The sequence below is a fragment of the Pteropus medius genome, unplaced genomic scaffold (genome assembly GCF_902729225.1).
Source record: "Pteropus medius unplaced genomic scaffold, Ma_sr-lr_union100, whole genome shotgun sequence".
NCBI classification, from domain to species: domain Eukaryota; kingdom Metazoa; phylum Chordata; class Mammalia; order Chiroptera; family Pteropodidae; genus Pteropus; species Pteropus medius.
In genome coordinates, this window is record NW_024350319.1 from 20,325,484 (window position 1) to 20,331,446 (window position 5,963).

At 30.9% G+C, this 5,963-nt stretch overlaps 1 pseudogene; it reads left to right on the forward strand.

Moving 5' to 3' along the window:
- The first annotated feature begins 4,581 nt into the window (after positions 1–4,581).
- LOC120583489 (uncharacterized) lies at positions 4,582–4,700 on the forward strand (annotated as a pseudogene).
- Positions 4,701–5,963: the final 1,263 nt, after the last annotated feature.

A 5,963-nucleotide genomic window follows, 5' to 3' on the forward strand; every position in this document is an offset into this window, starting at 1 on the left:
GACAGACATCAAACAAAGTATTTTCTCGGACCACTATGGTCAAAGTATTTTCTCTGACCACTATGGTCAGAGAAAAGAACAAATTGAACTCAAAATAAGTAGAAAGAAAGAATCAATAAGAAAAGGAAAACTGAAATATATGTAAAATTGTGGAAATTAAACAACATGCTTTTAAATAGCTAAAGATCAAATACTTAGGGATCAATGAAAAGAAAAACACACATATCAAAACTTAAGGGACACAGTTAAGATTGGTGCAAAGTGGAAAATCTATGCTCACATTAAAAAACAAGATCTCAAATTAACAAACCTATCTTTGCAACAGGAACTAGAAAAAGAAGAACTAACTAAACACAAAGCTAGCAAAAGGAAAGAAGTAATAAAGATTAGAGCAGTGAAATAAAGAATAGAAAAGCAATAGAGAAGATCAACTAAACCAAAAGTTGCATCAAAAGACATTAACAATAGAATAGAAAGACGATCAACATCAAAGCAGCCATAGACAACATGGGAGTGGATGGATGTCTCTGTGTTCCAATAAAACTTTATATACCAAAAAAAAAAGACAACCTATAGAATGGGAGAAAACATTTGCAAATTATGTATCTCATAAGGGATTAGTATCCAAAATAAACTGATAACTCCTAAAACTCAACAACAAAAAATAAAACCAGATTCAAAAATGAGGAAAGAACTTGAACAAACAATTCTCCAAAGAAGATATACGAATGGTCAACATGCACATGAAAATATGCTCAACATTAATAATTATTAGGTAAATGCATATCAAACCCACAATGAGATACCACCTCATACCCAGTAGGAGGGCTACTATTTTTAAAAAAGAAACAGAAAATACCAAGTGTTGGTGAGATTGTGAAGAAGTTGGAACCCTTGTATACTTTTGGTAGAAAAGTAAAATGGTAAAGTCACTATGGAAAACAGTATGGTGGTAACTCAAAAAATTAAAAATAGAATTACCATAAGATCCAGCAATTCTACTTCTGGTAAATACACAAAAAAAATTAAAAACAGGATCTCAATAGATATTTGTACAGCCTGTTTATAGCAGCATTATCCACAATAGCTAAAACATAAGCAACACAAATGTCCACTGTTGGATAAAACGTAAGCAAAATGTGGTTTGTACATACACTGAAATATTATTCGGCCTTTAAAAAGAAAGGAAATTCTGCAATATGCTACAAAATGGATGAGTACAGAGAACATTATGCTAAATGAAAGAAGCCAATCGCAAAAAGACAAATACTGTGTGATTCCACTTATACGAGGTACTTAGGGTAGTCAAAATCATAAAGACAGAAAGTGTAATTCATAGTGGTTGCCAGGGGCTGAAAAGAAGGGAGAATAAGGAGTTGTTATGTAATGAGTACAGAGTTTCAGTTTTAGCAGATGAAAAGAGTTAAGGGAAATTAAAAGATTTTTAACTAAATTAAGATAGAATGCAATGTATCAAGATTTGTGTAATGCAGTTTAAACAATATAGAATGGAAATTTTATAGCTTTAAACTTTTATTTAAAGTAATAAAGAACTAAAATCATTAATTTAAGCATCCATCTTAAGAAGCTAGGAAAAGAACAAATTAAACTCAAAATAAGTAGAAAGAAAGAATAAAGATAGCAGAAATCAATGAAATAAAAAATAGACAAAGTGTAGAAAACCAATAAATCCAAAACCTGTTTCTTTGAAAAAAAAAAAAATCAAGAAAACTGATAAACTTCTGGAAAGCATCTAATAAAAACTTATAACTAAATTTTTTTGTCCTATTTATTCTGGTTGACTAGGATCAGAAATAAGAATGCTCACGCCTACCACTTCTATTCAACATTGTACTGGAGGTACTAGTCAGTTCAGTAAGGAAGAAAAAGAAATAGAAGGCATTCATTTTGGAAAAGGAGTAAAACTTTTTATTAATCGATGACATGATCTGGTGTATAGGAAATCCTAAAGAATCAAAACTTAATAAGTAAGCTACTAGCACTAAAAAATGAGCTTAGCAAAGTCATAAAGTAAGTATTCAATCTACAAAAGTGAAAAGATTTTGATTTAGCCCAAAATTTCTATGTATGGGCATCAATTAGAACATGAAATTTTAAAAATATCATTTATAATAGCATCAAAACTATGAAATACACAGGGATAAATTTAACAAAATATATGTAGGACCTGTATACTGAAAACTACAATACATTGTTGAGAGCTATTAAAGAATAGATAAGTAAATGGAGAGATATACCCATAGATTGGAAGATTCAATATTCTTAAGATATCAATTCTCTCCAAATTTATCTATAAATCAAATGCAATCTCAATCATAATGGCAGTAAGCTTCTTTTGTAGAAACTAACAAGCTTTTATTTAATATTTATATAGAAATGCAAAGAAACTAGACTAGCCAAACATTTTTGAAAAATGAGAACAAAGATAAATAACATAAATTACCTGAGTTCAAGACTTAAAATAAAGTTACAATAGGACCCTGTAATATTGGCAAACAAATAGACAAAGATATTAAGGGAGCAGAATAGAATGTCAAGAATTAAATCTCACATTTATAGTTATTTGACTTTCCAACAAAGGCACCAAGATAACTGGATGGGGAAAGGATAGTCTTTTTAACAAAATGTGATAAAAAATTAGATGTCTATATAGAAAAAGAAAATGCCTCCACCTTATCTTCACACATATATTGACATGAAATGACTCATAGGCCTAAATATAGAAACTAATACTGTGTAAAATTTCTGGGGCAAAAAAATCAATGGATGAATATACATTACCTTACGGTGGACAAAGATTTCTTAAATCACAAACATACACAAATGAACCATAGAAGAAAAAAATTGAAAAGTTCAACATCAAAATTGAAAACTTTTGCTCTTTAGAAAATATTGTTAAGAAAATTAAAAGCTAGGCCAACGAATGAGTGACAATATTCATAATTCATTTTTCTAACAAAGATTTTATATCCAGAATATTATATTATAATATTGTACAATAAAAAGATGACCAAAAAATATAAAAACTGGAGATGTGTTTGCTCCATTGTATTGCCTTTGCTCCTTTGCCAAAGATCAGTTGACAAATCAGTTATTTATGGGGCTCTATTTATGGGCTCTCTGTTCTCTTCCATCAATCTGTCTATTCTTTCACCAATACCACGCTGTCTCAATTACTATAGCTTTACAGTAAATCTTAAAGTTGAGTAGTGTCAGTCCTCCAACTTGGTTCTACTCCTTTAATATTGTGTTGGTTATTCTGGGTCTTTTGCCTCTTCATATGAACTTTAGAATCAGTTTGTCAATTTCTGCAAAGCAACTAGCTGGAGTTTTTATTGGGATTGCATTAATTCTATAAACCAAGGTGGGATGAATCAACATCTTGACAATATTGAGTCTCCTTATACATGAACATGGAGTATCTTTACATTAATTTAGTTCTTTGATATCTTTCATCAGAGTTTGGCAGTTTCGTAGTCTTCATATAGACATTGTACATATTTTCTTAGATTTATACCTAAGTATATTATTTGGGGGTGGGATTAATGTACATGGTATTGTGTTTTCATTTTTAAAATCCATTAGTTCATTGTCAGTGTATAGAAAAGTAATTGACTATTGTATATTAACCTTGTGCACCTTTATTTTAATAGCTCCAACTGGAAGGATCTCAAATATTCATCAATGAGTGAATGGATACATATATTGCATTTATCCACACAACAGAATGCTACTCCACAATATAGAGAAATTAATAGTAGATACACTTCACAACATGGGCAAATGTCAGAAACATTGTGCTGAGCAAAAGAAGATTCAAAAGAATTTATACCATAAGACTATACACATATGAAACCTCAGAAATGACAAACCTAATTTGTAGTGACAGAAAGTAGATCTGTCATCTCAGGCAGACAGTGATGGAGTGATTAGGAGAGGACACAAAGGAATTTCTTAAAGTGATGAAAACGTACATCTTATTGTGGTGGGGATTACACAGATGTCTAAATTTGTCAAGTTCCTTTCTACTTAAACTAATGTATGGGGTTTCTATTATTAAAACTGGACATTAACCAAGAGAAAGAACAGAAAGGCTGTCAGTAGAGAAGTGCTTTAGGAGAAAGAAAGTGTGCACAAAGTTATTTAAGTATGAGGAAGTGTGATAGGCCTTATGAATCAGTGTTACATATTCCATGAGTCACCGAAAACGTATGTTTTTACATAAAGACTATTTTCTTTAAAGTGTGTTTAGTATGGCTTTAGATTTTCTAATATTATAGGGAAAAGGTGACATTTTCCAAAAGTTCTCCCTACTTGAACATGAGGAAAACTATGCTTAACCAAAACCAATGGGAAAAAATATAATTTGCTTTCTAGAACATCTATTAATTAATTAATTAATTAATTAATTAATTTTTTATTTTACCAAATTTAGGTTGAAAAATTCAAATTGTTGCCAATCACTTCCCACCATCACCAACGCCACATCAATGTTTGGATACAGAAGAAATCAGCAGGTCACTCCATGGTAGCAAAGGTTCACATCAAACCTAGAAACACGTCCATGGCCATGTCACCCTGAACAAGCCGGATTCTGTCTGATCTCGGAAGCTAAGCAGGGTCGGGCCTGGTTAGTACTTGGATGGGAGACCACCTAGAAAGACTAGGTGCTGTAGGCGTAAAAAATAAAAAATAAAGGGTTGTAAGCTGACAAGGTCCTTGCAATCTGTGAGGTCAACCACGGGTTGCATCATCTAAAACAAAACAAAACAAAACCTAGAAACACATGCATTAGAAACTCCTGCCTCATTCAGGTATCCCCACAGGAATTTCTACAACCTAGCAGATAATTGGAGACACTTCTAACAGGAATTTGAGAATGTATTTTAAAAGACAATAACCTATACCCTATAAGTGCTGATCCCTTCAGAGAGTCTGGCTGTGTAAAATTCAGGACATAATGAATTATCTTGGAATTAGAAATTAAAAGATGCAAAATTCAATTATTAAACAAAATACAACTAGTAAACAACCAGGAGAAAATGTTTATCTTGATAGTAATTAGAAAAGCATAAATGAAAACATCGAGAAGACTTTTCTTTTTTCTTAAACTAATAACAAAAAGTAAAAGATAATTCTAAAAATCAGCACGAGCAAATGAAAGATATGCTCTAACCTTGCTAGTTGCAGTAGAATTTTACGTAATATTTTTAGAAAGAAATTTGGCAATGTGCAATAAGACCCTTATCTTTTTTTACCAAGGAACTCATTTCTAGAAGTTCATCCTAAAAATATGTTTAGATGAAAGAATAATTTTATGATGAAAGATTTTCACTATAATCTTATTTAAAATAGTGAAAAGTTATAAGCCACTTGGAGTCTAACAATACGAAGTAAATTGAAGTTTATTTCACTGGTTCAATGAATGTAGGGTAGTATGAAAATACATTTATGCTCTCATGTGAAGTAAAATGAATACAAAATTAAATTACATTGTGATTGCAACTATGTTTAAAACTTGGGTTTATGGGGGGAAAAAGACTTGAAGGTGATAAAGAAAATGCTAAATTATATTAGGTGAAAGACATAAATATTTTACTATTTGCTAAGCATCTATAGTATTTTATTATTTTATAATAAACTAAATAAATGGAAGTATTGAAACTTCTGGATTGTGGAAAGTTAAAAAAAGACCTAAACAAATCGCTAACAGTTAAAACTGCAGAAGAAAACTTCCATCTCATTATGAGGAAAGTGATTATAACGTAAGCATCGGAAGAACATCAAACTGATCAATAGAGTTGAAATTTTAAAATGTATTCTATATTTCTGGATATCACATTCAACTTTAGGAAGGAGAAAAAGTTCATAACTTTCATCTATAAGACCTAGATTGGCATTCTGGCTCTATCACTGAATAAGTGTGTAAAATCATGCAAATC